Raw genomic sequence first — 8,533 nt, 5'->3', positions numbered from 1 at the left:
GAACTGCTTCATAGCTGACCCTCCCACAGGTTTTCAGAGGCAGTGAATCAATTGTATGGGACGAGACTGCTATAGATTTTAACCTCATAGCTTTGGGTTGGGAGCACAACTTCTTACCAAGCTACCAGAGCACCCTTCTATAATAATAGCTCATTTACAAGAACCCCCCACCTAAAAACAAATAAATTAATGACACAAACCAAACAAAATACAAAACCACCCTTACCAACAGCCAGTAAGTAGATTCCAAGTTACAGCAGCCCATGTGTGTTGGTGCCTTCTTTTAATGAAATTTTATAAAGAACTTGGATTTCCATTCATTCATTGTTACACATTTTCCTCCCTGTCCTCCTTCGCACCCAGTTCACTATTTCTTTGTAAAAAAAGTTCTTTCATTGTTATACAGTCTCCCCCCTCACTCCCAGACCACTTTACTATGCAACTTTTATTATGAACTCTTGTCATACCAATAATACCTAATCATATATTCTTTTTATACAGTTCTCTCACTCCTCTGTTTCAATGTCATGTACATTATTTATCCCCTCTTTTCTTAATTTCCCCCATGCCCCCATATCAGTCCTGTTCAATAACAGTGGCATTATGCAGTATTTGTCTTTTTGTGACTGAGATATTTCACTCAGCATAATGTCCTCCAGGTCATCCATTTTGTATTTCATGAGTTCTTTGTTTTTCAGTGCTGCATAATACTCCATTGTATGAATATACCAGTTTCTCTTTTTATTCATTTCTTGATCGGCACTTGGATTGTTTCCAACTCTTTGCTGTTGTGAACAGTGCAACAATAAACTTGGATGTACCTATATCTGCTTGGGTGGCAGTTCTGGTTTCTTTAGGGTATATTCCCAGCAGTGGAATTGCTGGGTCAAATGGTATTTCTATTTGAAACTTTTTGAGAAAGTGCCATACTGCCTTCCATAGGGGTTGTGCCATTTTACACTCCCACCAACAATGTTGGTGGCTTTTCAGGGCTCTGCAATGGCTGATGGTTCAGAATTAGATCTATAGGTATTTTTTTTACAGAAACCCCTAGGTGGACTTGAACCATCAGCCTTTTAATACTTCAGTAAGAAAGAAGATAAATGTGTGAGAGAATCAATATTTTTTCAAATACTGTGTGTAGTTACAGTCCAAATAAATAATAAAGCCAAGCTGCTCACATAGTTAAGGGTCTAGTTAACTATTAGCCAGCTGGGACAAGGAGCAAGATATAAGTTCTTGTGTTTTAAAAGTACCAAGGGAAAGATCTGGGTTGAAAGAGTTGTCATGAGGAGACAGAGAGGCAGGAAACAAAAGCATTAGCTCAAAGGGTCTGGATCCATAACTGGGCACTGACCTTGACAATCCAGACAAGGAGAAAGAAGTGAGATCCTTACAGGTTAACACTTTCAGAGTCCACAGCCCCCTCTCTGCTGCCTCATCCCATGAGGAATGTGTGTACAACTTGATTCTACTGACATAACAGATTTGGGTATCTTGGACCTCTTTGTTTCTTCCTAGGTTATACCAACAAGAAAGAATGAAGATTCTTTGAGGATAACACATGGGATGGGATGGTAAATGGAGAAAGGGAACAATATCAAGTGAAGATGGGTCTACAGGCCAGGAAAGAGGAATTATCCATGAAAAATTACAATTATGCTTGCTGTTGTTAGTGTTGTCAAATCTGTTCTTACTCATGTGACCCTCTGTGTGCAGACTAAACTGCTCCAGGGTTTTCAAGGGTTTTCAGAAGTAGACTGCCAGGCCTATATATTGTGAGGCATCTTTGGGTGGATTCAAATTGCCAACCTTTGGCTAGGGGTAAAATGCTTAACTGCGCCTTTCAGGGACTTTTAAAATTATGTTTAATAAACACTAAAAAAGTATACTCAAAAATATGTTTATAGTAGGGACCAAGTTTATTCCCACTTTAGAGCTTCTGCCAGGAATATTCTGCCCTAGTATGAACATGATGAGCTCCTTCTGGACCTACATCCAGCTCATCTGTGATGTTCACAGAGCTTCCTCTGATACTTCAGACTAAAATAGCCACCTATTTACTGTCACTTTGTTTACATCTTATTACTTAATGATGTCAGTTGAGTACTACGGTGCGTCTGATTCAGGCCATGGTCTTTCTGATCACTTGCTATGCATGTGAGAGCTAGACAATGAATAAGGATGACAGAAGAAGAATTGATGCCTTTGAGCTGTGGTGTTAGAGAAGAGCGCTGAACATCCCATGGATGGCCAAAAGAACAAACAAGTATGTCGTGGAGAGGGTGCAGCCAGAGTGCTCTTTGGAGGCAAGAATGAAGAGGCTTCACTAATATACTTCGGACATATTTCTAGGAGTGGTTACTCCTTAGAGAGGGACATGATGCTTGGAAGGGTAGAGGGCCAGAGGAGGAGAAGACCCTCAACCAGGAGGATTGACACAGTGACTGCTCCAATGGGCTCTAGTGTGTCAGGAAGTGTGAGGATGGCACAGGATAGAACAGTGTTCAGATCTGTTGTTCATAGGGGCGCTATGAGTCGTACTCTACTCAACAGCACCTAAAAACTATATCGCTTAGGGCTTCTTGATATTCCTTTCTGTCTCTGCTTGTCTTCTTTCTACTATCTGTTCCCTTCTTTCAGGACATAAGTTCCATGAAACCAACAGCCTTGCCTAGCTTCTTACTGTTAACGTCACCAACCCCAGAGTGTCTACTGAATGGAGCAGGTTCTAGATGCACGCTGCTGAATGAATGGTGGGAAGTTCAGCATTCTAGATAATGCAGAACTTACTTTCTTGTTTCTAATGGGGCTCTGGTGGCCTAAGGGTAAGGAGATGCGCTGCCAGCCCTAAGGCACACAGTTCAAATCTGTCAGCTGCTCCAAGGAGAAGAGATCGGCAATCTTCTATGTGGTTTGCAGCCTCTGAAAACACAATGGAGGGTGAGCTGTGAGTCAGTTCCGACTCAACCACACAGGAAAACAACAGTAGATTTTCTAGGAGATTTTCTTCAGAGAAAAACTTCACCTCCCAGTGACAGAAATCAAGTGAAGCGTGCTGACATTGATATCCTTGGAGCATTCAAAAACACGATTCCTCTCCAAGGACATGCAATTATTAGAAGACTGCCATAATATGAATCATAATTATAAAACTTTTTATTATTTATTGTCTCTGACTAACACATTGTTATTTCACCCAGGAGCTGTGATACACAAGAACCACCTCTTTATTTCATAAGCCAACTTGGTAAAAGTAAAACCAGTGACTTCAAAAGCCTTTCTGGCTCTCGACTTCTCATTCTGCTCAGCTTTTTCCCACCCACCTTCAATGTGTGAAATGATTTTTCTCTTTGATCCCCTCGGATGACACCGTTTTGTGCTGCGGAGTTGGAGTCGACTGTGACTCTCAGCGACCCTAGGCAACCCTGTTGAAGCCCTGCCCGCTCCTAGTTCCATATACCTAGGAACACCAAGAGACTGGTGCTACATAAATCCATCACCCCACTAGCAGCACTTCTTGCTACACCGAAGCAATGTTCACATACTAACACGGTCACCTGCTAAAATGCAAAAATCCCATAACCAGTCACAAACACCAACCAGAGTTTCTCCACAGTCACAACAAATACAGCAGCTTGCAGGGTATTTTGTGAATTAGGTAATTAGATGCCAAAGGGCCAAGATAAAAATAGTAGCCTTCGCCAGGCTTCTTATATTCTCTGCAGTGGAACGAGTCTTGCAATCTGTGTGAGACTCCAACTACATGGAGAATGCATTTCCACTAATGCTGTTTATGAGGGAGCTCTGGTTGTCTGGGTAAAGATGTAAGCTCCCAACTCAAAGGCAGGTGGTTCAAGTCCACCCGCTACTTCAAGGGAGAAAGATGCCAATTATCCTCCTACACAATTTACAGCCTCAGAAAATCCACTGATGGGTCAAATCTAAGTTAGTTTCAACTTGAATGCACCTAATAACAATATTCCTGTTCTTCGAGGCAGAAATGTTTTAGAGTGAGAAATGTGTATCATCATCTAAAGTCCACCAAACATATCCAAACATAAGATATGTCAAGTTGGGATTTGCTCTATGCCCCTGGCCTGCAGCTCCAGGGCATCACTAAGCAGGACAATCGTCTGTGTGGGAAAGGTGCAGACACTGATGACTGTCTGGAAGGATGTCTGACAGAGAGATGCTCTTCCCGGGAACTCTGAGGAGGAGACACAGCCCAAGCCTCTGCTCCCAACAGTTTTATTGAGGAGAGTCTTCTTCTATCTCCTTCTCATCAAACTGCTACCAACTTGTATAAAAGCTGGAAGAAGCTACACAGCCCCAGAGCAGCTTTTCCTAACACATCTTGGATAGAGTGCACCTTGATGCATGTGTGGGTCTCAGCTTGTTTTTATTAATATAGACATAAAACAAACTCATACCGCTGCTGTTGTGCTGATTCAACTCTAGCCACCCTGCGGGTTACAGGATACAACTGGTCTCCTTGACAGAGGCTTCTTGGCTGGAATCTCCCAGAAACCAAGTGCCAGGGGTCGGAGGGTTCAGACCTTTAAATTAATCACTGACTCCCTGTCTTTGCGTTGTTTCTGACTCGCAGCAAACCTCCACCAGGTTTCCAAGGCTGGGAATCTCAACGACAGGGGGCTGCCTGCCTGGCTTCCTTCTTTGGAGAAGCCTCCCCTGGACTCAAACCACGGGAGACTCATGGCCTTATGGTTAGAACTAATCATCCGGGTCACCCAAAGACTTTAATGAAATGTGACAGGTTTCTGTAAATGTGAGGAGCCTTGGGGTTACAGTGGTTAAGCACAAAGTTGCTTGAACAACAGTCATTCATTCCCACCCACCAGCGAGCCGCTCCTGGGGAGGAAGGTGTGGCCGCTTGTTTCTGTGACTATTTACAGTCCCGGAAACCCTCTGCAGCAGTTCTGGGTCATCCAGCAGTATCACTGTTAGTGGGATCAGCTCACCTGTCATGGGTTTGGGATTTTATTTTGCTTTGGTAAACCTGGAGTCTCTAAGGGATGCAAATAGTTAATGTACCCAAATGCTAACTAAAAGGTTTAAGGTTCAAATCCACCCAGAAGTACATCGGAAGAAAGGTTCAAATAATCAACCACTGAAAATCCTAGGGGACACAGCTTGACACTGGCCCCTGCAGTCGCCACAAGCCAGGACTGACCCAATGGAAATGGGTACTGGTATTTGTAATCTGCCTCTCTCCTCATTTCATCCCTATATGTCCTGTCTCCAGTAAATTATAATCTCCCCATCCGCAGGGGATGTAAGTCTTCTACTATTTTCTCCAGATTTAGTAACAGGACTTTCATGGGATGGCTAATTAGTAAAATCTGGAGAAATGACTTAACAGTTTATATTCTCATAAAAAACTATATTAATTAAGGGGAGCTCTGGTGGCCTAGTGGCAAGAAGCTGCAACTACAATCCCAGAGGTACATGGTTCGAATCCACCAGATGCTCTGCCGGGGAAGGGGGGGCAATCTCCTCCTGTACCAGTCAGATCTGATTTGACGGTACACGCACACAAAAATAATAAAATTTAAAAAAATTACATTAATTAATTCTTGAAAAATAAAGGGTTCCTTGAAGAAGATGTGGTTGAAAGAAGAAAAAAGGGAGGGTGAGGGGAAAAAAACTAACATTGCCCCCAGGAGAGGACAAGAAAGTGGCTCCAGGTCAAAGTGCAATGCTTAATTAAGGGCCAGGTAGCAGAGCTGTGGTGGCCCACTGGCAAGAAGCTGTGCTACAATCCCAAAGGCACGTGGTTCAAGGCCACCACCCACTCCATGGGAGAAGGATGGGCAGTCTCCTCCCGCACAATTAACTGCCAATGAAAACCCACCAGAGGGTCAGCTATGGGTCAGTCCCGACTCTAGGGTATAACAACAACAACAGAGGAGAAGCAGCCACATACAATTCAGAAGGAAGTTGCAGAACGTGTCAAAAGAGGTACTATATGCACTTCTGCATGTGCAGGTTATGTGAGTGAAAGTACGTGGAGGTAGAGGGGAGGTGGCATGAGGGAAGGGAACACGGTTGCAGCACAAATTCATTCATTTTACATGGAAAGAAAATCATTAGGCAAATGCTTCCCTCAAAATGACTTTTTTAAATTCCTAATTGGAATCCTTGAGCAGTATCTTCTCCGTTCCACCCAGCTCTTACAATGTGGTAACAAGCTGAGCCCTTGTGAGGTTTCCAAGGAAGTTCATGTACTCATTTCTACGGTGGGACCTTCTGCCACTTCATCTAACCCTCTACCAGGAGTAGAAGGTGGACTCATGAGACGCTGATGTTGTGTGCCCCTGAGGCAATCCTAACTCAGTGACCCTATAGGACAGAGCAGAACTGCCCCATAGAGTTTCCTAGGCTGATATCTTTATGGGAGCAGATGGGCAATTTTGTCCCACAGAACAAGTGGGGGGTTCAAATCACTGACCTTCCAGTTAGCAGCCAACCACTTATCTATTGTGCTACTAAGGCTGCTGGACTAATCACTCAAAAATACACAGTCTATATGGATGGTGAAGCTGTCCTGACCAGAGTCCATTCTCTAAACCACTGCTGGATACCTGAGGAGCAGCATTCCTAGATACCTGACACAGTAATATAATCTGCTCCAAGAAAGGGGACCCAAAAGTACCAGCAGAATATGTGAGCTTTGTGTAGCCCCTTCTAGGGCCTTTTCCTTGTTTGAGAAAAGCTCCTCTCTTGGCAGTAATATGCTTAGTAAGCTCTTGCTGGTGTTGTGTATATCAAGTAGGAACCGACCCATTGCTTACCTGCAGCTTTTCAGAAGCATTAAATCACATGAGAGGAGATTGCTCATCTCGTTCCTACAGAGCAGCTGGGATTCAAACCATATATCTTTGCATTGGCAGCTTATGTCCTGACCACTTTTTACCAACCAAAGTTGTCATCTGAGTATCACATAACGTTAAGGAATCCTCCTCGGAACATAATGCCATGTTCTTCTCCAGATAGCCCTGCTTCTCAGATCATTTGCTCAGTGTATACTGAATAAATACAGAGAAAGGATAGAATCCTGATAAAGGCTTTTTATAATTTTAAACCTACAATGTCCTCTTGCTTTGTTCAAATAACTGCTCTCTGGCCTATGTATAGATTCCACATGAGCACAATAAAGTGTTCTGGAATTCCCATTCTTTGCAAAGTTATTCATAATTTGTCACAATCAATTTGCTCAAATGCCTTTGCATAATCAAATAAACACAAGTAGGTAGCTGTCTTCTAAATTTCTTGGCATTAAATGGGCGACTGGTTCTAGCTTTGACTCCACTGTTGAAATATCTCAATTGGTATTTTTTTTTCATCCTCTGGAGCCAATGTTTCCAATGCCATTTTAATATCACTAGTTATTGCTCATATGCTAACTTATTACAGTGGTTGACTGTCAACCAATTTTTATTATTGTTAGATGTCATCAAGTCCATTTCTGCCTCAAAGCAACTCCATGTGAGATTATCACTGCCCCATAGGACTTTATTGGTTGCTATGAGGAGTCCCCGTAGCACAGTGGCTGAGCAAATGTTTGACCAAAGAATTGGTGGTTCAAACTTAGCAGCCACTGCACAGGAGAGAGATGTGGCAGTCTGTATCTGCCTTGGAAAGTCTACAGGTCAGTTCTCCTTGAGTCAGAATTTGACTTGCGATAGTTATTTCGCTTTGGGGCTCCATAATGCAGCAGCACAACAGGTCTTTCTCCTGTGGAGCAGCTGGGTGCGTTTCCACTGCTGAGCTTTAGGCTGAGGGCTTAGTCACTGTGCCACCAAGGGTTGCTGTGGGTGGGAACACTTGACCACACACAAGAGCAAACATCAGTGTCAGTGAAGCCGCTGTTAAGAGTGAAAATGACCATCATTTGGAAGAATTTGCACTATCTTTCTTAACATTTTAGAACTATCTTAATCATTTCTCTGAGTTACTTAAATTGCTTCTTCAAGACGCTCAAGTGAATAAAATGAGGCTGTGTATAGTTCATGCAAGTTTTTCTATTTTGGAAATAGAAGCTTTGATTAAAATTGGCACTTCTGAAGTTTTAATTGCTAGTTACCGCAATGCTAGAAGGGAAAAAAAGTTAAAAAAAAACCCCAACAAAACATTTCCAAGACCAGCCAGATGGGAAGTCTCAAGATAAGAATTTATAAACTAATGCTCACATTCCAATCTGAAGAAAATTTCTGTTTCTACATTCTTAATTATGCTTAAATGATAAGCAATGGCTTTTAAAATTAATTCTGAAACTGCTATTAATTGCTTAAACAATTTTTCTAACACTGGATTTTATTTCCCAAATCCTATTACATTATTGATAAGTGGAAGAGTTTTTATAAGAACACTGTATATTAAGAGCTTTATACATTCTAATGGGCTCACTAGGATTTTGATCACAGCTGATGGCTCTTTGTAGGTGTACAATCTGTCTATGGTACTTAAAATGAGGCCTAATGATAATGAGTTGTACTGGCAACCCAAAGGT

The sequence above is a fragment of the Elephantulus edwardii genome, unplaced genomic scaffold, assembly GCF_000299155.1.
Source record: "Elephantulus edwardii isolate Elephantulus edwardi_28Jun2011 unplaced genomic scaffold, EleEdw1.0 scaffold00074, whole genome shotgun sequence".
In the NCBI taxonomy this organism is placed as follows: Eukaryota; Metazoa; Chordata; class Mammalia; order Macroscelidea; family Macroscelididae; genus Elephantulus; species Elephantulus edwardii.
The sequence above is the reverse complement of the archived record's forward strand: the minus strand, read 5'-3'. Positions refer to the sequence as shown.